The sequence below is a fragment of the Caretta caretta genome, chromosome 1, assembly GCF_965140235.1.
Source record: "Caretta caretta isolate rCarCar2 chromosome 1, rCarCar1.hap1, whole genome shotgun sequence".
In the NCBI taxonomy this organism is placed as follows: Eukaryota; Metazoa; Chordata; order Testudines; family Cheloniidae; genus Caretta; species Caretta caretta.
Window position 1 is genome coordinate 259,024,570 of NC_134206.1, and position 25,064 is coordinate 259,049,633.

The 25,064-nt window shown below is 49.0% G+C and overlaps 1 protein-coding gene across 6 annotated transcripts in view; it reads right to left on the minus strand.

Annotated features, from left to right (window-relative positions):
• The window catches only part of ELFN2 (extracellular leucine rich repeat and fibronectin type III domain containing 2), a 68,819-nt gene that overhangs the window by 16,115 nt on the left and 27,640 nt on the right, over positions 1-25,064 (minus strand). The window lies entirely within an intron of this gene.

The following is a 25,064-nucleotide window of genomic DNA, read 5'->3' on the forward strand; positions in this document are numbered from 1 at the left end:
CCCTGGTTGGCACTGACGGGGCACCGCTGTGAGGAAGCTCACGGAGCCTGCACCCTGGTTGGCACTGATGGGGCACCGCTGTGGGGGAGCTGGTATGGCTGAAGGGCGGAGCTGGGTACTGCTCAAAGGAAGCTTTCAGCACAAGTCCTCCCCAGTGCTAATACGGAAGGGGCTGAGCTCAGCTGACAACCCAGAGCCACCTTCTTCTCCACACACCTAGCCTGAGGCAAAAGAACACATATCCTCTGTGGTGAGGAGATCAGGAAAATCTGTGCGGAGCCTAACATCTTCAAGGAAAAAGTAACCACATCGAAAGGAAAGGAATGATGTAAATAAGCCCTTTGCAGCGATTACATCCCTCATCTGTCAGACAGGAAGAAAGGGAAAGCTCTGGAGAGATAGTTAGAGCAGCTCAAGAGTTTAAGAGCACCACACAGATGAGGGAGCTTTCAAAGAGGAAATCTTATTTAGGAGACCTGAGGGCTGGAGAAATGGTCTTCCATGCAGGAGCCACTTCCCAGGCAGGCCAGAGAGAGCACCCTCTGTTTTCCCAAGTGACCCAGGCACTTTATATAATTCATAGCACTACCAAAGGTTATGGGGAATTTGCATCAACTCAGTCCACCTGGAGAACCCACAGCAGCTCCCAGCGGGGAAGGGGAAGGTGGGCACAAGAAGGGGAGGGACAGGGCAACAGGAGATCAGAGGTTCTGAGAACAGTTATTAGCATCAGAGCTCTCTGCATCGCTCTGCCTGACAAGGGAAGGGAGGGCTTCAATGTCTCTCCTCCGTCTTATTCCCCTGGACTGCACAGGAGGAACCAATGTGCACAAGAAAGGAGAAAGTGCTGGCTTCAACAGGAGTCGCTGGAGGGAACAAGGTGGGAGCGCTGGCTGTGGGAGAGTTGCTGTAGGGAAGGGGGTGGGAGCACTGATTGTGGGGGAAGACGCTATAGGGAACAGGGCGGGAGCGCTGGCTGTGGGCAGGTTGCTGGAGGGAATGGGGCGGGAGCGCTGGCTGTGGGCGGGTCGCTGGAGGGAATGGGGCGGGAGTGCTGGCTGTGGGCTGGTTGCTGGAGGGAATGGGGCAGGAGCGCTGGCTGTGGGGGAGTTCCTGTAGGGAACGGGGTGGGAGGGCTGCCTGGGGGAGAATCATTGTAGGGAACAGGGAAGAAGCACTAGCTGAGGTTGGTGTCGCTGAAGGGAATGGGGAGGGAGCGCTGGCTGTGGGGGAATTGCTGTAGGGAAAAGGGTGGGAGCGCTGGCTGTGGGGGGAGTTCCTGTAGGGAAGGGGGCAGAAGTGCTGGCTGTGGGGGAGTTGCTGGGCGGAAAGGCATGTAGGAATGAAATCAGGAGGGCCAAATCGCACCTGGAGCTGCAGCTAGCAAGAGATGTCAAGAGTAACAAGAAGGGTTTCTTCAGGTATGTTGGCAACAAGAAGAAAGCCAAGGAGGGTGTGGGCCCCTTACTGAATGGGGGAGGCAACCTAGTGACAGAGGATGTGGAAAAGGCTAATGTACTCAATGCTTTTTTTGCTTCTGTCTTCACTAACAAGGACAGCTCCCAGACTGCTGCGCTGGGCATCACAACATGGGGAGTAGATGGCCAGCCCTCTGTGGAGAAAGAGGTGGTTAGGGACTATTTAGAAAAGCTGGATGTGCACAAGTCCATGGAGCCGGACGAGTTGCATCCGAGAGTGCTAAAGGAATTGGCGGCTGTGATTGCAGAGCCATTGGCCATTATCTTTGAAAACTTGTGGCGAACGGGGGAAGTCCCAGATGACTGGAAAAAGGCTAATGTAGTGCCAATCTTTAAAAAAGGGAAGAAGGAGGATCCTGGGAACTACAGGCCAGTCAGCCTCACCTCAGTCCCTGGAAAAATCATGGAGCAGGTCCTCAAAGAATCAATCCTGAAGCACTTAGATGAGAGGAAAGTGATCAGGAACAGTCAGCATGGATTCACCAAGGGAAGGTCATGCCTGACTAATCTGATCGCCTTCTATGATGAGATTACTGGTTCTGTGGATGAAGGGAAAGCAGTGGATGTATTGTTTCTTGACTTTAGCAAAGCTTTTAACACGGTCTCCCACAGTATTCTTGTCAGCAAGTTAAAGAAGTATGGGCTGGATGAATGCACTATAAGGTGGGTAGAAAGTTGGCTAGATTGTCGGGCTCAACGGGTAGTGATCAATGGCTCCATGTCTAGTTGGCAGCCGGTGTCAAGTGGAGTGCCCCAGGGGTCGGTCCTGGGGCCGGTTTTGTTCAATATCTTCATAAATGATCTGGAGGATGGTGTGGATTGCACTCTCAGCAAATTTGCGGATGATACTAAACTGGGAGGAGTGGTAGATATGCTGGAGGGCAGGGATAGGATACAGAGGGACCTACACAAATTGGAGGATTGGGCCAAAAGAAATCTGATGAGGTTCAATAAGGATAAGTGCAGGGTCCTGCACTTAGGACGGAAGAACCCAATGCACAGCTACAGACTAGGGACCGAATGGCTAGGCAGCAGTTCTGCGGAAAAGGACCTAGGGGTGACAGTGGACGAGAAGCTGGATATGAGTCAACAGTGTGCCCTTGTTGCCAAGAAGGCCAATGGCATTTTGGGATGTATAAGTAGGGGCATAGCGAGCAGATCGAGGGACGTGATCATTCCCCTCTATTCGACATTGGTGAGGCCTCATCTGGAGTACTGTGTCCAGTTTTGGGCCCCACACTACAAGAAGGATGTGGATAAATTGGAGAGAGTCCAGCGAAGGGCAACAAAAATGATTAAGGGTCTGGAACACATGACTTATGAGGAGAGGCTGAGGGAACTGGGATTGTTTAGTCTGCAGAAGAGAAGAATGAGGGGGGGATTTGATAGCTGCTTTCAACTACCTGAGAGGTGGTTCCAGAGAGGATGGTTCTAGACTATTCTCAGTGGTAGAAGAGGACAGGACAAGGAGTAATGGTCTCAAGTTGCAGTGGGGGAGGTTTAGGTTGGATATTAGGAAAAACTTTTTCACTAGGAGGGTGGTGAAACACTGGAATGCGTTACCTAGGGAGGTGGTAGAATCTCCTTCCTTAGAAGTTTTTAAGGGCAGGCTTGACAAAGCCCTGGCTGGGATGATTTAATTGGGGATCGGTCCTGCTTTGAGCAGGGGGTTGGACTAGATGACCTCCTGAGGTCCCTTCCAACCCTGATATTCTATGATTCTATGATTCTATGATTCTATGAAAGGGGCAGGATTCCTGCCTGGGGGACAATCATTGTAGGGAACAGGGCGGAAGCACTGACTGAGGTTGGTGTCGCTGTAGGGAATGGGGTGGGAGTGCTGGTTTTGTGGGGCGTCATTGTAGGGAACACAGCGGAAGCGCTGGCTGTGGGGAAAGGTCTCTGGAGGGAACAGGGTGGGAGCGCTGGATGCAGGTGGGAGAAGGGGGGTTGCAGCAGGGAATGGCCAAGGAGCCCTGGCTGTGGCAGGGAGGCAGCATGCTGGAGAAGGCCAGTCTGCAATCCGGCATCCCCTGAAAACAATTCCTCCCACAGCACAGCTCTTGTCTTTGGGATACAAATAAATGAAGTTTGCCCAGGTTCCTCCACTGTTTCCCCCTCAATATCCCACTCCATGCTTTGAGGTCTAGCAAATCCCTGACCTAGACACTCCCACTCCTCTCTCATGCTCCTTCTTTGTCGTTCCCTGTGAGAGGCCAACCTCCAGGAGACCTACTCCCATTTCACCCCTTCTAGGGCAGCGTGCAAACTGCATAGCCCACCCATCTTGAACTCAGGTACAGACCCGCATGGGGAGAGGCATTGCTACCAAACTTGGTACAACTCTGCACATGCCCTGCTCATCATGGCAGCTAGACACATGCATTTTGCTCTGCCCCCAGAATCAGAGTGAAATTACGATCTCTGGCTCCAAAGCACAGACCTCTGATTCGCCAGGAGCAGTGCCAAGCACCTACGCTCTGTGGCTCTGCCACAGAAGGGGTCACGTGCTCACTTGGCCAGTGAGTTACACTTACGGCTGCACCTTTGTTTCGAACTCACCCTCTTCCAAGGAAAGGGATGCAACCCTCCTCTCTGCATCCTCAACACCCGGGCGGCAGCAGCACCTAGGCACTGCTGGGGAGGACTTTCCCCCACCCACCAGAGAGCTAACACTTGACATGCATTTTGACACAGCCTTGCCTCTCTCCCTCCCCACCTCCACTTGCTTTAGAGCCTGGGTTTTTTCTTCCATTGCCAAAACACAATGACTGTTATAATTAACTGATTATCTCAGCGCGACAGCTGCAGTCCTTTGAAAATTAGGTTGAATAACAGGATCCCGGTGTATGGTAATTTCTTTTAGTCTCCAGAATATTTCTCTCTCTTTCTCTCTCCCTTTCCCTCTCTCATCATTTTTTCCTTCCCTCTCTCACTCTCCCTGCTCGTCGGAGTTATTTCTTTGGGGTTAGGTGGGTTTTCTGGGAACGCTCTCCCTCTGTCAGCTTCCTTCAATCTTCTTTTACTATCATCCCTCCAGAGGAGACCAGGGTTGCAAACAGGAATGTAAACATGGCAGAAACAGAAGCACAAGTGGCGCCCAGATACCAGGGTGATGGGCACATAAGAAAGCCCAGGCAGCCCACTCATCTACTAGGGTAATCAGCACATAGGAAAACCCAGGAAAGGAAGCCAATGGAACTGTATTTGCACCATATTTACAGACAGGATGGCTTTGGCAACTCAATTCTACTGTCCCCTAGGTACATCACACTGCTTCACTGATCAGTCTGTATCTACCCCAACCCAGCTGTGTCACCCACCCACTGAATCAGCAGTTGCACTGAGTCACCCTATCCCTCTCAGAGTGGGTACTTCCACCAACAAATCCTAGGGTTCCTCTCACCAAGCGAGTGGCTCTCCCACTTAACACTGGCTTCAACCATTATCCATCTACATCTGTTTCTCTATAAACTACATCAGCTCACTCTATAATTGCCTTGAACCCATTCAAAATCCTCCACCTAGCAACACCATTCACTAAAACCACATGCAGGACTGACTCAACACTTCTCACTGAACGACGGCTCTTTCCTCTTCAAAAATGAGCGACTGCATGGAGTTATTCTTCCCTGCCTTGTTCAGTACAGCCCCAACACGCTCACTCAAATAACCCCTGCTTCATACAGCCCAAACTCACTCACCCCCTCCATCTGAACTCAGTACAGCCACAACTCACTCATTCACTCATCCCTACACCTACGGAGTACATCCCAACTTACTTATCCACTCCTCCCTACGTCTACTCAATACACCCCAACTCACTCGTTCACTCCACTCCATCACTACTCAATACAGCCCCAATACAGTCATACTTCTCCCTACTTCTATTTAATACAGCCCCAACTCATTCTTCCAGTTCTTCTTACCCCTGCTCAGTACAGCCACAATCCATTCATTCACTCCTCTCTAACCCTACTCAGCACAACCCAACTCACTCATCCTTTACTCCCTATACCTACTCAATACAGCCCCAACTCATTCAGCTGCTCCTCCTACCTCTACTCAATACACCCCCAACTCACTCATCCACTCCATTTCACCCCTGTTCAGGAGAGTCCAAGTTACTCATTCATTCCACCCCTAATCAGTACAACTGCAATTCATTCAGTCATGCACCCATACTCAATTGAATAGCAACTCTCACATTTGCACCATTACTCTAGGAAAATCAGAGTAATTCAATACACTGTCAGTCAGTCATGCTAATTCTGCAATAATGCTCCTCCTCTTCACTATAGTCTTCCCCTCATTTGAGTAAAGATCCTTGTCCTTCATTCCCTCTTTCTTTCTCTTCAGCCCCAGGCATGTTCACTCCAGTTACTGAACATCTCCTCATTTATTCAGTGTTACATATCCAAATATTCTCTTTATTTATGAATCTCTCTCTTCTTCAGTAATATTCGCTTGTTCAATGCTATGTGCCAGTGATACTCAGACTGAGGCTCGGGAGCTGCAAGTGCCTCTTGAACACGTCTCCTGCGGCTCCTTGCAGCACGGTATTAAAACACTGTGTGATTTAAGTATTAACCAATCTAAGTTATTAATCAATCAGGATGCTTTTACTATGTTATTAACCAATTGTGGAATACTTGGTCAGTCATTTTGATGTGAGAATAATATATTAAGTGAAACCATGAATTCACACTACTGTGACTCTTCTGGGTAATGCTGATCGCTAATTTGGCTCCTGAACCACTGAGGTCTGAGTATCACTGCTCCATAGAGTCTTGTTTACTTATCCAATAATAATGATTTCCTAACCAGTGATTCATACCCCCATTGGCAATTACAGTTCTCTTCATGCTTAGAAACATGCTTATTCATTTTCCTACCTACAATAACCTATGTCTACTCATTACACTACACTCCCTTCAAAAGCCATTCAAGGAACAAATGATCAGTGTAAAATAAATCAATAATGAAATAAAATAATAAGATTGATGTATATGTTTTTGCATCCCTTTTTAGGTATAGGGGTCAAATCCAAAGCTATTATTGCAAGTCACCCAAAAGTTGGGGGATTCAGATAGAAGGGGTCCCCAAATTCACATCCTCCTTAGTTTTGGTTTATCCCACTGTTCTGCCCTCTCTCAGCTCCTTACTCTCTATTCTACACTTTTTCCCATTCTTTACTGGATGTAGTAGTAGTAATGGTAATGCCCAGCTGAGATCAGGGTTCCATTGTACTAGGCACTGTATAAATATTGTAAAAGACAGTCCTTCCCCCAAAGAGCCTACAGTCAAAATATACAAGACAAACAAAGGTATCATAGAATCATAGAAGTGTATGACTGGAAGGGACTTCAAGAGGTCTTCTAGTCCAGTCCCCTGCACTCAAAGCAGGACTAAGTATCTAGACTATCCCTGACAGGTGTTTGTCTAAAAATCTCCAATGACAGAGATTCCACAACCTCCATAGGCAATTTATTCCAGTACTTAACGACTCTGACAGTTAGGAAGTTTTTTTTTAATGTCCAACCTAAACGTCCCTTGCTGTAATTTAAGCCCATTGCTTCTTGTCCTATCCTCAGAGATTAAGGAGAACAATTTTTCTCCCTCCTCCCTGTAACAACATTTCATGTACTTGAAAACTGTTATCGTGTCCTCCCTCAGTCTTCTCTTCTCCAGATTAAACAAACCCAGTGTGTTCAATCTTCCCTCATAGGTCATGTTTTCTAGACTTTTAATAATTTTTGTTGCTCTTCTCTGAACTTTCTCGAATTTGTCCACATCTTTCCTGAAATGTGGCACCCAGAACTGGGCATAATACTCCAGTTGAGGCCTAACCAGCATGGAGTAGAGCAGAAGAATTATTTCTCGTGTCTTGCTTAGAACACTCCTGCTAATACATCCCAGAATGATGTTTGCTTTTTTTGTAACAGTGTTACACTGTTGACTCATATTTAGCTTGGGATCCCCTATGACCCCCAGATCCCTTTCCGCAGTACTCCTTCCTAGGCAGTCATTTCCCATTTTATATGTGTGCAACTGATAGTTCCTTCCTAAGTGGAGTTCTTTGCATTTGTCCTTATTGAATTTCATCCTATTTACTTCAGACCGTTTCTCCAGTTTGTCCAGATCATTTTGAATTTCAATCCTATCCTCCAAAGCACGTGCAACCCCTCCCAGCTTGGTATCGTCTGCAAACTTTGTAAGTGTACTCTCTATGCCATTAATTAAATAATTGATGAAGATACTGAACAGACCCGGATCCAGGATCAATCCCTACGGGACCCCACTTGATATACCCTTCTAGCTTGACTGTGAACCACTGATAACTACTCTCTGGGAACAGTTTTTCAACCAGCTATGCTCCCACCTTATAGTAGCTCCATCTAGGTTGTATTTCCCTACTTTGTTTATGAGCAGGTCATGCGAGACAATATCAAAAGCCTTACTAAAGTCAAGATATACCACATCTACCACTTCCTTCCTATCCACAAGGCTTGTAATCCTGTCAAAGAAAGCTATTAGGTTGGTTTGACATGATATGTCCTTGACAGATCCATGCTGACTGTTACTTAGCACCTTATTATCTTCTAGGTGCCTGCAAATTGATTGCTTAATTATTTGCTCCATTGCCTTTCTGGGTACAGAAGTTAAACTGACTGCTCTGTAATTCCCCAAGTTGTCCTTATTCCCCTTTTTATAGATGGGCACTATATCTGCCCTTTTCCAGTCTTCTGGAATGTCTCCCGTCTTCCATGACTTTTTGAAGATAATTGCTAATGGCTCAGATATCTCCTCAGTCAGCTCCTTGAATATTCTAGGATGCATTTCATCAGGCCCTGGTGACTTCAAGACATCTAACTTGTCTAAGTAATTTTTAACTTGTTCTTTCCCTATTTAACCCTCTGATCTTACCTCACTGGCATTCACTATGTTAGATGTTCACTCACTACTAACCTTTTTGGTGAAAACTAAAAGAAAAAAATCATTTAGCACTTTTGCTCTTCCCACATTTTGTTTTTTCCCCTCTCATTGAGTAAGAGGCCTACCTTGTCCTTGGTCTTCCTCTTGCTTCCAATGTATTTGTAGAATGTTTTCTTGTTACCCTTAAGTCTCCAGCTAGTTTCATCTCGTTTTGTGCCTTGGCTTTTCTAATTTTGTCCCTCCATACTCGGGTTATTTGTTTATATTCATAAAGGACTGTTATCCCCATGTTACAGATGGGGCGCTGAGGCACAAAGAGATTAAGTGACTCACCCAAAGCCCCACAGGATGTCCGTGTTGGAGCAGGGAATTTAACCTAGATCCCCTCAGTCACAGTCCATCTTTGCTCTCCGCAAAGCCCTCATAAAAGGCCCACATCCATACCTTATTATGCCTCTTGCTCATCGTCCAGTCCTCATTCCCTCTACCTCTGCTCATACTTTCGGGCCTTGAATCAGCAAACCACTGAAGCACATGCCCAACTTTAAGCACATGCACAGTCCCATTCCAGGGCCCAGATGATTCTTTCTAAGCATCCATACTGATCCTACCCACATCTCCCAAACACAAGAGATTCTTCCTGCCTGGGCGCTCCCTCTTGCCTTTGAGTGATCCATCTTCTTTCTCTCTCTTCTCCTCTCCCCCTTGCTTCTAAAAATATAGTCTCCCATTTACTACTGACTGGACACTCCAGCCTGTCATGTCACCCTTCTTCCCCTTTCCCCTCTGGTGTTCCAAAAATACCTGATGTTCCTTTAAAGAGGGCAGTTAGGTCAGGGCACTGCTGTCCATGGTGCTGAAACAGAGCACTGGCAACAAGGTCTCCGGGGTGTGAAAGAGCAGGACTGTGGCCAAAACTATGAATTGCCATTGCTGATCTTAAACACAAAAAAGAAGCTTACAAGAAGTGGAAGATTGGACAAATGACCAGGGATGAGTATAAAAATATTGCTCGGGCATGCAGGAGTGAAATCAGGAAGGCCAAATCACATCTGGAGTTGCAGCTAGCAAGAGGTGTTAAGAGTAACAAGAAGGGTTTCTTCAGGTATGTTGGCAACAAGAAGAAAGTGAAGGAAAGTGTGGGCCCCTTACTGAATGAGGGAGGCAACCTAGTGACAGAGGATGTGGAAAAAGCTAATGTACTCAATACTTTTTTTGCCTCTGCCTTCACGAACAAGGTCAGCTCCCAGACTACTGCACTGGGCAGCACAGCATGGGGAGGAGGTGACCAGCCCTCTGTGGAGAAAGAAGTGGTTCAGGACTATTTAAAAAAGCTGGATGTACACAAGTCCATGGAGCCAGATGCGTTGCATCCAAGAGTGCTAAAGGAGTTGGCAGATGTGATTGCGGAGCCATTGGCCACTATCTTTGAAAACTAATGGCGATCTGGGGAAGTCCCGGACGACTGGAAAAAGGCTAATGTAGTGCCAATCTTTTAAAAAGGGAAGAAGGAGGATCCTGGGAACTACAGGCCAGTCAGCCTCACCTCAGTCCCCGGAAAAATCATGGAGCAGGTCCTCAAGGAATCAATTCTGAAGCACTTAGATGAGAGGAAAGTGATCAGGAACAGTCAGCATGGATTCACCAAGGGCAAGTCATGCCTGACTAATCTAATTGCCTTCTATGACAAGATAACTGGTTCTGTGGATGAAGGGAAAGCAGTGGACGTGTTGTTCCTTGACTTTAGCAAAGCTTTTGACACTGTCTCCCACAGTATTCTTGTCCGCAAGTTAATGAAGTATGGGCTGGATGAATGCACTATAAGGTGGGTAGAAAGTTCGCTAGATTGTCGGGCTCAACGGGTAGTGATCAATGGCTCCATGTCTAGTTGGCAGCCAGTATCAAGCGGAGTGCCCCAAGGGTGGGTCCTGGGGCCGGTTTTGTTCAATATCTTCATAAATGATCTGGAGGATGGTGTGGATTGCACTCTCAGCAAGTTTGCAGACGACACTAAACTGGGAGGAGAGATAGATACGCTGGAGGGTAGGGATAGGATACAGAGGGAGCTAGACAAATTGGAGGATTGGGCCAAAAGAAATCTGATGAGGTTCAACAAGGACAAGTGCAGAGTCCTGCACTTGGGACGGAAGAATCCCATGCACCGCTACAGACTAGTGACCGAATGGCTTGGCAGCAGTTCTGCAGAAAAGGACCTAGGGGTGACAGTGGACGAGAAGCTGGATATGAGTCAACAGTGTGCCCTTGTTGCCAAGAAGGCCAATGGCATTTTGGGATGTATAAGTAGGGGCATTGTCAGCAGATCGAGGGACATGATCGTTCCCCTCTATTCGACATTGGTGAGGCCTCATCTGGAGTACTGTGTCCAGTTTTGGGCCCCACACTACAAGAAGGATGTGGAAAAATTGGAGAGAGTCCAGCGGAGGGCAACAAAAATGATTAGGGGACTGGAACACATGACTTATGAGGAGAGGCTGAGGGAACTGGGATTGTTTAGTCTACTGAAGAGAAGGATGAGGGGGGATTTGATAGTTGCTTTCAACTACCTGAAAGGTGGTTCCAAAGAGGATCGATCTAGACTATTCTCAGTGGTAGCGGATGACAGGACAAGGAGTAATGGTCTCAAGTTGCAGTGCGGGAGATTTAGGTTGGATATTAGGAAAAACTTTTTCACTACGAGGGTGGTGAAACACTGGAATGCATTACCTAGGGAGGTGGTGGAATCTCCTTCCTTAGAAGTTTTTAAGGTCAGGCTTGACAAAGCCCTGGCTGGGATGATTTAATTGGGGATCGGTCCTGCTTTGAGCAGGGGGTTGGACTAAATGACCTCCTGAAGTCTCTTCCAACCCTGATAGTCTACGATTCTATGAAATACAACTCCCTGCTCCATATTAATTCCCCGCCATTTCCACAATCAGCTCAGCTCAGTTTTCCAGGTCAAAATGAGATTCTACTTCCCTCCATTGAGCCACCAGCATGGGCCTGAGGTCTGAAATTTATAATTCACATTGACAATACAGGCTGGGGTGGTCCTGCTGGCTTGGATAGAGGCAGGACAGCAAGAGTGGCTTCTGCAGGGCTCACTAAAGTGTTTTCTAAGTCCTTGGTTTTAACTGTAAGCAAAGCAGGAAGCACTCAGGAGGCAGACACACCTGAGAGATGGGACAAGTACTCATGGTATCCCGGTCTCAGCAAGGAGCTGGAATCCCCTCATTATCTCCAGTTCTATGGAAACAGACAAGTGGAAAGAGGGGTTACAGCATGAGGGATGGAGACGGCTGTTTGCAAGCGAATCCATGGGATAGTCCAGCTATCTACCCATATATTTATCTCTGTCTCTATGCCCTGTTGCATCAAACACCAATTTGAGTGGTTGGTAAACAAGTTAGGCTGTTCAGCTGTCCCATTAATTTGCTCCTTGCCTCACTAGTCTACCTGTAGTAGGGAAAAATGTATGTTTGGAAATTGGCAGTGTTGGGTATAGAATTACCAGGCTGGGGGTCCACTGACTGCTAGAGAAAGAGAGAGAGACAGACAGACAGAGAAAGATTAAATATTGCAACATCCATGCCTAGATATTATGATTATGGGCACATTAGAAAGTAGAAAGAAAAGAAAAAGAAAAAGAGTCCAAATTAATTTCGGAGTGATATACTGAAAACAAAACAAAAAAAGGGAAAGAATTAAATACGCATTGACGGGAAACTGGGAAAGAATAATTTTTTATGCACTTGTTAACATTTGTGAAGTAAAGTAACCCAAAATTTATGCCATTAATTTGCATGTATTACATTTTCCCCCCTGTGCTGCCAGTTTATAGTCTCTGTGAAACCTTTAAAAAGTTGTGGTTTTCCCCCTTCGCTTGTGTTAATTAACGCTTGTGAAATAGGTTTTTGTTTTGTTTTGTTTTACACAGCTGCTGTTGTACATCACTAAACTAATCATCAGATGATCCCTATGCCTTTTTCCATAGGCCACTTCTGCTGCCTCCCCATTCACTTGGGTGGGAGGTGACCCAGGGTCCACTAAACCACATTGTTAACTAAGCGTGCCCAGAAGCAGGAGACTCATGCCAATCATCTTTCCAGTTTGCACCAATTGTCACGCAGAGGGGCTTTCACTGGGGATGGTCTCTGACAGATGAAGAGTTAACAGCTCCAAATCACTCATGCTATCACATTGCCATGCTGAGGCACGCTGTATTTACACATTAGTAGTCACTAGGGTGCTTTGAAATCGGATTCCCGGGGGAAATCCAGCCAAAGACTCACTGAGACTCCTAATGAAACGACTGACGGCCACACCAGGGAAAAGAAACCAGTGTTTGGACTACAGCATATTCTTATGCTGGTGGTAGAGGAAGGATTATCTCCTGAGTGTTAAGGACCCCTGCAAAGCCCCAGATCTGGAGCAAGCATTCAATAAATTCAATTCAGGTTCTTCCCCTCCTCCCAGGGACTACCCTCAGAGTGCATTCCAAGGACCACAGCAGCCCTGTTCAAGTTCTTCCCCACCTAGGTAAATCCTAGTATTCCCATTGCAGGCAGGCATACATTATTCCCAGGGAGCTAGCAGAGTTGGAGAGACCCTTTTCTGCCTGACTCTAGCACAGAGTGTATCTGTCAGATCCTCTTTGAGCTCAGCAGGTATCCCAGCATGTGATTTTCTGTGCTCAGCTGGAGGGGAATCTTAGTCCTGGCCTCATTATGTCCTGACTTTCCCTGCATGTCTCTAAGGCCCCATCCTTACCGGTGCTACAATGACTTGTGTTAAGCAAGAACACAGGTTTTAAGCTTGGTTTTGACACCGGTTGGTTCCCAGTCGTACTGGCCAGCCAAACCTTCTTAGAAACCAGTTCAGCTAGGACCATGATTCCGCTGATGTACAACATTGATCCTTGTGGGCAGGGCCTGACCCCCTCTCAAGAGGCACGGCCCCTTCTTGTGCAGCGAAGGCAGGGAACAACGTTGAAACCGTTAATCACTTCAACAGTGAAGATGCTTCCCCCTCCCCCACCCCACCCCAAACCTAATTCCCTGCTTTCAATCAACTGAAGGCTCTGGCAGGCACTTTATTGGTATCCAGGGGGGGTCTCTGTTGAATTGGAGCGGGGGGGTGTGTGAATGAGATTTTTATTCTGACATTATTACATTGCGGCATGGGGGTGTTAAGCACTGGGGAGGATACTTTCATTTACTCGCTGGCTTTCTGTTGCCTTGGCAACACGAACAATGAATCCGAACCAGGAATCCAGCTACCATGTGGTGGTAATGGGGCGGGGGTTGGGTTCCCACCTGTCTGTTTGTTTGGAGGGGTGCAGGGCAAAGTGGTGAAGAGCGCCAAGGTGACAAAGGGAGCAGGGATGGACTCCTACACAGATACACACCTTCCGCACACGCCAACAACATAAACACAGACACCCATGCAAACAGACACACGGCCTCCACACTGAGAAATGCAACCACACCCCCTCCGGCGTCCATGCAGGCACAAACAGATACACAACAGGCACATTCACATGAACACACAGATACACCCTTGGCTTTTTATTCTTGCCATTAACTTGCACCCCCTGCCCTCCTGGACTACTGTAGCTCGTTTCAGGCACTTAGACACAGAGTGTCCCAGGCTTCAAACTCAGGGCTCTGAAGCACAAGGAATACAAGGGGGCCATCCCTGCTAGCTTCGCCAGAGAAGGGATTTTCCATCTCTAACCTGTGCCAAAAGGCAGCTGTGGTCTGCCCGCAGCCTACTCACTCTCCCAGGAGATGCCAAGCAGTTCGCGGCACGTGCCTGCTCAGCCCCTCCTCCTCTGCTAGGCAGCTGGCATCACCGTGCTCCCATTTACACCTTTCAGCACTTCAAACTAGGGATCTGGCTTGGACTAGTGACAGGCTGTTCCACATCTGTGACTCAAAGCCACCTGTCCCAGCCAGGAGCTGCCTCCCCCATTACAGTCCCTCAGCTGCTTCCCCTGCCTCCACCCCAGCCCGGCTGGACAGCTGAGGGCCCTCATAATCATGGCAATTCCCCTCCACTTCTCCAGGCCGGCCCGTCACAGACACAGCCTTCTGACCACGGGGAATGAAACGGGCAACTCACGGGAGCCCAGCTACACACCGCCAAAGGGGGGCACTGTACACCAACGCTAAGTGCTGCTTTGTTTCTTGGCCCCCTGGCGCCACAGTTCTCCCAGCCTGGGCCGTGTTGGGTGTATCTCCCGCAGGATAGGCAAGAGTGGTAACCCTATGCACACCCTTCCCGGCTGGCTCTGGGGGAGCGAGCGGAGCAGTGAATTGAATCCCCGTCCTGTGTTCCCACGCAGCCTTTGGGCTGCTGCCACTCACACTCCCTTTCCCATAGCCCCCTCTGAGCCCTGGGAGCAGAGGACAGCTGTGGTACGGTGCCATGTGGGCATGCCCCCTCCCTGCCCTCAATGGACCCCTACGCTGGGGGCTGAAGGCCGGGCTAGCCCAGAGCCTGAATGCCAAATCTGCTCCAGCCAGAGGGGAGACTGGCTTCACCCACTTCCAGGCTGCCAGAGTGATATTAAGGGGCCTTCGTGTGATGGGGAATCAGCCCCCCACCCTCAGAGGGGGACTCTGCCAGGGGCAGGATCGGGTTCCCGTGCGGTAGAGAAGGAGGCAAGGCCTGAGTGAAGCTGGAGACTGAATTCCCGTCAGGCCAGCAGAGCAAGTGCCTGGGGGTGAGGGGGTCAGGCCTTAGGGGAGCACTGTATGCAGAGGGACGGGAAGTAGAGAGGGGATGCCCCACTCAAGCCAGCAGGGGGCAAAAGCCCTTTGCATGGCAGAGCCAGGGTTTGTTGTGGCTGGCACAGCATTGTGTATGTGTGTGTGTCAGAGGGCGCTGCCTCCTGTCCACCCCACACCCACAGGGCTTTCGACTCCCAATTAGGCTCCTGGCTGCCTCCCATCCTGTGACTCCAAACTCTCCATCTGCTCAATTAAAAAAAAAACACCACAGGAAAGGAGAAAAACAAACACTTAATTTCTAATCTCATCAGTCCTCTCGCTAATTAGCGCCCTCTGAGCTCAGGCACAGGCTTCCTGAGACACCGGTGGGGCCGGTAATGACCCCCGACCTGCGCACACATATGTAGGGAGAGGAGGGAGGGGGAAGGGGGTTTCCAATCCCTCCAAACAGTGTCGGGAGGAGGTCACAGGAGCATGGAGGCCTTGTTTGCTGTTGGTTTGAATCTACTTTCATGCACTCTCTCTTTCCCCCCGCCCCCCTCCTGCCCCCCAAGTAAACCAAGAGAATGGGATTCTGGGGCAACGCCCCTTCTTGGCAGGATCCCTGGGGTGGGGGGGATGGAATTAGGGGAGGGGAGGGGACTGGAGCAGATTCTGTCACTGATCCCACCTTGAAACACATGCTAATTTGTGCCTCCTGCAATCACGTCAGTGGTAATGAAGGGCTCCGTTCAGGACATGCGGGACACTAATTAGGGGGCTTCCAAGCCAGCATTCTGTGGCGTGCTCTCTAAAGCGGGGGTGTTCTCTGCTCAATGGAGGAGTTTTGGCTGCGGCTGCTGGGAAGGCTCTTCCACCCTCTTTCCCCCCCCCCATCTCCCATGGCAACTCTAACATGGTAGCAAGCAAGTTGCGGGTATCTGGTGTGAGCAGCCCCCAGCCAGCCCGGTTGGGGTTTGGCACCAGGTGTATGATGCCAGGGGAGGAGTTACAGAAGATAGGTCCCTACTGCTCTTGGAGAGCTGGGGAGACAGAGGAGAGAGGAGGAAGGAGATATAGGGCAGAGAACGAAGAGGAGGAGAGAGAGCATGAAGGAGTGAAGACAGAGAGAGAGATGGAAGATGAGCCGGACCACAAGTGAGGGAAAGAGAGGAAACTGGAGAGAAGAGGAGACACTCAGAGAGACAAAAAGAAGAGGCAGAGACAGCACGGTACTCATGCCTGCTGGAGCTGGTCATGCTTAGCTTGGTTCCGAAACCAGCCCCTGTATTTTGGGGAGCAAATAACCGCCTGACTCTGCTTTCCTCATTCTCCAGAGTGTTTGGACAAAGTGCTCTTAGCCTCTGGGTCCTCTGCAAACTGTGCACTCTGACTCGTCACTGGCAGGGCTGTGTGGCTGGCTGGTTGTCTACATCCCATCGCGTTACTGCTGCTCACCGATCGGATGGCTGACATGTTTTCAACGGGACGATATCAAGTAACGGATCAAGCGCTTGCCGCACAATTGTCTGTGCAACTTCAGGGACTCACAGGCATTTTCACAGACACCTGGCGCTCATCCAAATACTGATGACTAATGAGTTCCACAGCCACACAAATCAGAGCAAGCCCAGCTCATGGGCACATCAGCCTGTCTATCTAGGCACCCATCTGGCCCATGACACCAGAGCATCTGAGCACTACACAGCACTCCCTGGGAGGAGGAGAAACACTTGGATTCCAGTTTTACAGATAGGGAAGTGAGATATGGGGGGGATTAAGTGACTCACCCAAGGCCACACAGCGAGTTTGTGGCTGAACTGCAAATTGAACCCAGGACTCCTGATGACTGGTCTAGGGCCCTAGCCACTAGAACATCCTTCCTACCCTAGGAAACCTTCATGAAAGGTTTGGTGGTAAGTATCACAGTGCTATTAAACAGGCACAGAGTTAGAGACAGAAGGAGAAGGACAGACAGAGAGAACTAGGGACAGAAGGAGATTCATGGAGAAGGAGAAAGTATGAGTGGGAGAGACAATGAGAGATGAGAGGAAAAAAGCATAACTTTCCATTGTCTTCAATGGGCTTTGGATCAGGCCCAGAGAAAGAGAGAGAACAAGGGACAGAAGAGGAGGAGGAGAAGAGAAAGAGAAGGAGAGATGAGCAAGGGAGAAACCGAAAGAGATGAGAACTGACTCCGAGAGACAGAGACAGAGACTGAGAGGTGCAGTTTGACTAGTGCTGATCAGCAACGTGCAAAGTGCTGCTATCCAACGGGCCACAGAGTGGCACAGAAATCCCAACCGGCCTGGGCTAGCCTAGAGGCTGCCCACAAGTTGCTTTCATTGACTCCAGGGTGGGAGCCACACCACCATGTTCTGATGAGCCAGGACCTTGCATGTGGCTAAGCCAGCCCAGTGCTATCCTGCAGCCACCTCCTAGGGATGCCAGGCTGGACCCCCTGGGGGTGTCAGAGACCATCACTGCATTAGAGCCAATGTAATTTACACCAGCTGAGGATCTGGCCGTGCCACTGGGCTAGCTCTGGTGCACCAGCCGCTCCCTTCCCGGACATGGCCACTCACTAACACTGCCTTCCCCAATTTCCACTGTAACATTTGCAAATTCAAATCTCGGGCTTTATGTACAAAACCTGGTGTTTTCTTAGAGCCAAATCTCCCAGCTAATGAGTCTGAGCTGGTGATGAAGCCTCAGCCTGCTAGGAAAAATGGCTACCCGCCCCACCACCCTTCACTCCCCATCACTCAGCACTGTACCATTAGCAGCCCCATTCTCTCCTTCATGCACAACACTTCATCCCCGCCCTGGCTCCAGCAGCCCCTTTCGGGAGACTCCAGGATTAGCCAGTCTCTCCATGTCCCTTGCTTTCTCTCTCCCCCTACCCTTCTCTCTCTCCTTCCAGAGAAAGTACCCCAACGCATCCACCCACCACTGGGGCAGGACTGTGTCATGGACAGGGCAGCCCTGCCTCCCAGGTGATGCCTGGCATCCCAATGCTTCCCTCAGAGGGCACTACCTACTGTCCCAGCAAACGGTATCCCTGTAGCAACATCCCCAGAGTCACTGGGGAGCATGGGGCTCTGCAGCAATGAGTGTGGGACAAGGAGTCAGGACACCTGGGTTCTATTCCTACTGGGTTCTATTCCTACACCATCTCGCTGTGTGATGTGGGCAAGTCCCTTTGCCTCTCTATGCCACTTCCCCCCGCCACACAGGGGTGTTGTGTTGCAAAGGCTACTGCATGTCTGTTCAGTGTATTGGAACAGGCGAAGTGACCTCTATGCTGTGAGTCGTGGTGTTACAGGAGATGGGCTCTCCCAGGAGTGCCTCATAGGAGACCTCAGGTGTTCTCAAAGGAAACACCATGCTGAGCTAGGAGGGGAATACCAGGGAACAGGGCACCACCACACATCCCCACAGGGGTGCAAAGCATCCTAACCTATTCCTTGCAGTACACACCGCACTGACCCAAGGGATAGCACCAGTGGGACAGAGCTCCTGCCACCACCCCAACAGGAAACACAGACACCCCACTGACTGGGGTGGGCCTACCAGTTAGCAGCACCCCGTTCTCTGCTCCCTGGACTCTGCCTGGTTAGGAATCTCTCTCTTTCCCTGCCTCTGCCTGGTGAGGAGAGCTCTCTGCATCAGCAAATCCTCCCTGATCTCCCAGCCGGCTCTCCCAGACTGGAGAGGAGATAAAGATCTTTGAAGTGGGATTGAAACTACTCCTCCACTTGAGAACCCCTCACTTAAGGAAAAGCCTCCCTGAGTTAACCTGCATCTCTGCACACAACACAGCATGTCAACAGACAGCGAGGAGTCAGGAGAGAAACGACAAGGGAAGGGGAGGGAGAGAAACCAGTCCCACATTCTCCCGGCTTCTGCAGCCAAGGCGGAAAACCCTTCAATGGAACCTTGAGCCTCTCGGTCACCCCCCTTCCCTGCCTCCTTCCCTAAGCTATGTTACCCTTGTTCTCCTGACTGGCAACGCTGTCATGGGTCTCCCAACACCCAGCTCTGGAAAGGAATGCAAGGCCCAAATCTCCAAGGTCCCCCTAGAAACACGGCTGAGAAATGGGCAGGTGCTACTGTTTTGCATCTGCCTGCCCATTTGGCAGGTTCACTTTCCAGGGCAAGGTCAGAATGCAAGTCCCTGTGGGAGGAGACTGCACTGTGTGCACTTGTCTAGCACATATATCTGTGCAGTATTTTGGAGGCCATGGGCTCCCAGGAGTGCCTTCATGTGCATCGGAGATTGTAAGGGCACCTACCTGCACTCTTACTCTCAGAGTTGGTGCATCAGAGGGAATACTCATGCACGTGTGTGGGAGAGTGTATTAGCATATGTGTGAGCATGTGTCTGCCCCAGTTGTTACAAGGCATGGAGGGTGTGTGAGCACTTGTGCACATGAGTGTGACTGCTTATTTCGGTGGATGCCTGGCTTGAGTGGGCCCACGCAGCTTATTTCGGTCGTGCAGGCTTGAGTGAGCCCAGATCCATATAAGCATGTCAGTGCAGATACTAGTATGTGAGTACACATGCAGAGGTGTGTCTGTGACTGGCAGTTCAGATCCATCAGAGTTTATCCGCATGACAAGATCACCTGTGAGCATGTGTGCGCACACACAGCAGAAAATGTATTATCCTTCGAATGTGCATAGGCATGTGTGGATATTAACATGCCCGCATATGTACACATAGAACAATGTAAACCAGTGCCCAGCTGAGGATTGGGCAGACATATGCGAGTGTGCGTGTGTATGTGAGTGTGTATGCATGAAACTGAGTGCAAACACTGTGAATGACAGCATGCCTGTTTGCTGGGGAACTTTCCATCTAAACCAGCTGACAGCTGCTCCCCTGAGTTTCCTGGACACCAATAACGTTTTCCCTTTCCTAATCTCCCTGATGTAAATCCATTCGCTGCGAGTGCCTAGAGACTTTTAATTCCATCGGCATTAAACTCACTAAAACCTCTATTACCAAAAGCTTTCAGGATTTTCCCCGGAATCTACAAGTCAGGTCTGTAACATGACAAACTCCTCTTCTCTGGGGCGTTTTAGAAATTAATTTGTACATTCTAAATGCCAGGACCACAATGGGACGATCTAGATATCCCCCTTCTGACTGTAAGCTCCAGCCACTGTGGTGTCCAGGCAGAAGCAGTTCCCAGGTGCTGTGCTGTATTCCTGCAGCTATGGCTCAGTGCTAGAGGTTCCCAGATGCCCTAATATACAAGAGCAGACATGCTGTCACAGTAGCTTGGTGTTGGAGGTCCCCAGAGGCTGTCAAATAGTGAAAGTGACACAGATATCTCTTAGTGCCAGGGGTTCCTTGCTGCTTTTATATAGCAGTCGTGATGTCACTGTATCATCGTGCTTGAGGTTCCCAACAAGGCAAAGATGATGAAGTCCTGTCACAACGCTGCAGGTTCCCAGTACTGTAATAGAGCAGAGATCATCCACTTATGTCTCAGTGCAGGAGGCTCCTGGACACTGTGATAAAGAGGAGGGGAGCCGGAGCGGTGAGTTGCTGATGGAGGTTTCTAGGCATTGTAATATAGCAGAGGTGAGGCCACCAGGTCTCGATCCCAGAGGTTCCTGGGTGCTGGAATATACAGGTGATGTAATCGTGTCTCAGCCCCTGAGATTCAGGGTGCTATAATGGACATTTCTAAGTATTCCAAAATTACCTCCAGTGGTATCAGAGCCTTTAACCTCTTGAAAAGGTGAGATATACATGCTTAGGTCTGATCTCTTTTCATTTCCAATGGAAGCAACTCTGAGTGAGTCATCAAAGAATCAGGGAGCTCCAGCAGAGCAAGGTACTTCAGTGTATGGAATCCGAACGAGGGGTAAAGAGAGAGGAGTACAAGAGGGTTGCAAGAGTCTACTTCCCTTTGGCTAGAGAGCGCTGAGCAGCAATACCCCTCATCATTTTTGTTGCCCTTTTCTGAACCTTTCCCAATTCCAAGATTTTTTTTTGAGATGGGGCGATCACATCTGCACGCAATATTCAAGGTGTGGGCATACCATGGATTTATATAGCGGGAATATGACATTTTCTATATTATCTATCCCTTTCTTAATGTTTCCCAACATTCTGTTCGCTTTTTTGACTGCCGCTGCACATTGAGTGGATGTTTTCAGAGAACTATCCCCAATGACTCCAAGATCTCTTTCTTGAGTGATAATAGCCAATTTAGACCCCATCATTTTATATGTGTAGTTGGGATTAATATCAGGGGGTAGCCGTGTTAGTCTGTATCCACAAAAAAACAACAAGGAGCATCTGAAGAAGTGAGGCTTTTACCCACAAAAGCTTATGCTCAAATAAATCTGTTAGTCTTTAAAGTGCCACCGGACTCCTTGTTGTTTTTGTTGGGATTAATGTTTTCCAGTGTACATAACTTTGCATTTATCAACGTTGAATTTCATCTGCCATTTTCTTGCCCAGTCACCCATGGGAGCAGTGAACTAAGGTAAAACTGCTGAACTGGGGTACACTCTTCCCTTGGGAATGGAGAGCCTGGGATTTCTGGGGGTATCCAATGATAAGGGGCTGGACACCACAGGAGGACACTTTGAAGGCTCAGAGGCTGGGGAGCTTTCATAGTCAACCTGCAGGGCAAAGGCAGGGCCCGTACAGCCCAGAGGAGAGCGCCTGAGTGGCTGACAGGCTGGTTGTGTTAGAAGCTAATACCCAGCTAGCACAGGCAAGACGCGCTCGAGCTGGAGACTGCTGGCAACAAGGTGGCTCACAGCCCTGCGTGCCCCAAGAAGAGCAACAGTCTAATGATGCACTGTGTGAAAAAGTATTTCCTTTATCAGTTTTGAATTTGCCACCCTTCAGTTTCATTGCATGGCCCTTTGCTCTTGTGGGATGGGACAGGGAGAACAGAAGCTCCCCAGCTCCCATCTCTAGACCAGTCACTGCTTTATAGAGTTTAATCATATCCCCCTTTATTAATCTCCCTTTTATAGGTGAACAATCTCAACCTTTCTTCATATGAAAGAGCTCCCATTCCCTGGATTATCCTCTGAACCTCCTCTAATTCTTCACGGTCCTTTGTGAGACAGGGTGACCCGCATTGCTTACAGTATTCCAGAGGAGGCTGCATCACTGATTTATATAAAGCATAATGTTTTCCGTATTATTCTCTATCCCATTCCTTATGCAGCCTAACATCCTGTTTGATTTTTTGAATGCATCTGCATATTGAGCGGAGGTTTTCGTTTAACTGTCTACAATGAAGCCACAGTCGCTTTTGTGGGTTGACACAATTAATTTAGAGCCTATGAGGTGCACGAGTAGTTTAGATCTTCCGCTCCATGGTGCATTACTTTAATCAACACTGAATTTCATTTGCCATTGTGTTGCCCATTCACCTAGCTTGGTTAGGTCTCTCTGAAGTTCCTCACAGCCCTCTCTGGTCCAGACTAACCTAAATAACTTTGTGCCACCTGCAAATGTTTTCTACCTCACTACCTCTTTCCAGATCATTAATATATTAAAACAATGCAGGACATAGTACGGAATCATGAGGTTCCCCCACTCTTAACCTTCTGCAATGATGAAAACTGATCATTTAATCCCATTCCTTGATTTAGTCTCCCAGCCAGTTAATGACCATGCCAATATTTGGCCTCTCATGCCATGCTTCTTTAGTAGTCATGTGTGTCAAAGGCCTTTTGAAAGTCTAAATAAATTGTCAGCCTGTTCTCCTTTATCCGCTACTTTATTGACACATTTAAAGAATTCTAAGAGATTAGGGAGACCCAGTTTTGCTGTGCAGAAACTGTTCTGATTAGACCCTATCAAATCATCATTTTCCAGATATCATCAACATAGCTTTTTATTGTTGTTTCAACCAATTTGCCAGGTACAGCTGTAAAGCTCCCTGGTCTATAATTCCCCAGATCATCACTAAAGCCTTCTTTAAATGTAGGTACAACATTTGCTACCCTCTGCCAGCGTGGCTGGCATTAATGAGAGATTGCATGGTTTTGTTAGCAGCTCAGCAGCTTCATACCTAAGCTCCTTCTGAACTCTTGGCTGCACCACCTGGGCCTAGCGACACTGATTTTTAAATTATCAGTTTGTTCCAGGACATCTTCTCCTCACACCTCCGCATCTGAAAGTTCCTCATCTTTGTTACCAGGCAAGAACAGGTCTGCAGTAGAACTCTCCCCAATATTCCCAGCTGTGAAGACTGACACAAGAGGAATCACTGAGCCTCTCAGCGACGTCCTTGGGACTGGGGCACTGAGTCACTTTAAATGCACAAAGCATTTGAGGGTGATCAGTATGGATTTCCCTGCATAACCTCCATCCCAAACTTGCCTTGTTCTCTTTATCTGCTTGGGTCTGTTGCCTCCTAGTGAGTTCCAGCCTGACCCTGGCCCCCTCGCTGGAGGTTTCAGGGCTGGGGAGCGAAGGTTTGACTTTCTACAGCCCAGGGCTCAGTGAAGAGAAACTGACCTGAATGCTGAGGGCTGTGTGAACCTGGGAGGAGATGAAACCCAGAGAGGATGAAAAGGAGTAAATCAGAGAGGGAGATGAACAATGCAGAGCTGTTAGCTCCACTGATTGCCTTTCAGCTCTGAATCAGCCAAGAGACATAAAATAGGATGGGAAATGCTAGGAACTCAAATAAGAAGCCCCATTATCCAAGTATCCCTCTCTCAATGCCAGCACTGCTCACAGCCTTCTCATTGCTCGTACCAACTTCAAAGGGTCCTGGGGATCAGATCAGGCTAACACACACATGCCAAAGCACACATGTGTAAGAAAATCCCCAGGGTGCAAGCCACCAGAATACCTGGGTTTGCATGTCTGATTACCACCTGCTCCCGCAGGAAGCCAACCACACGCACACACATCCAAGCACATGGTCACATGCGCCACGTATCTGACAGGCAATGAACAAAGCCTGCACATGAATACATAAACACAACACACCCAGTCACATGTTGCAGCTCCACGCAGCCTGCTCAGATCTCGACAGACTCACCCAGCCATAATATACATGAACCCCACATCCCTTCAGAGCACACTGTTCCATCAAGGATCCCCAAGTGAACATACAAGATACTTGATTCCCACTGTTGTTTCACAGGGACGATATGAAGCTAGGATTTCCGAGGCTGTGCTTTGGGTGTATAACCAGTTGTCATTATGATCAACCATCCACTGTAGACCCTGATGATGTGTGTTAATGTGGCTGTCCTCACCTAACAACACCCCCTTGTCCCTGGATGTGGCATTGCAGGGGACTTTGCCTCTCAGACCCCCTTGGCCTCACAAGGGCTAGTCCCAGCCAGGGTCTTCTCCCAACTCCTTCTGTGGCTCAGACCTCAGGCCAAGTCACGTGACAATTCACTCTCCTTCCGGGGTAACTGGAGAGGTTCACAATGGCCGCTCTGATAGTTCTGCTCATCTCGGACTCAACTGAAATCCTCTGCTTCCTGGCCCCGGCACAGATTCCCTTGAACCACTTCTTCCCCAGAAGGATTCCCCCACTGCTTCCCGTGGCTGGGAACTCCAGCAGTTTACGTCTGAGAATCTCCCCGTTCTTTGTAGGCCCTATCTCAGGGCTCCCCCACAGGCACCTAACCTACTCCCATGGGTGTCTCCAGGCCTTAATTCAGGGCATCCCCTCTCCCTGACAGGAGCCCATCCTGCTCCCTGTGGGTACCTCAGCTTGACTTCCTCAGGGGAATTCCCCTTGTTCTTCCTTCCTGCACTGTGTTCCCAGCTCTCCCTGCTTCATTGCCAGGGTCAGTCTGTCTCATTAAGCCTCATTACGCCCTGCTGGGGTCACTAATTAGCCCATAGCTTACCAGTGAGGCTGACGGCTGAGCCCAGCTTGCCTCAAAGGGCCAGCCAGCCTGGGACTGTGGCTCTATCTATTAT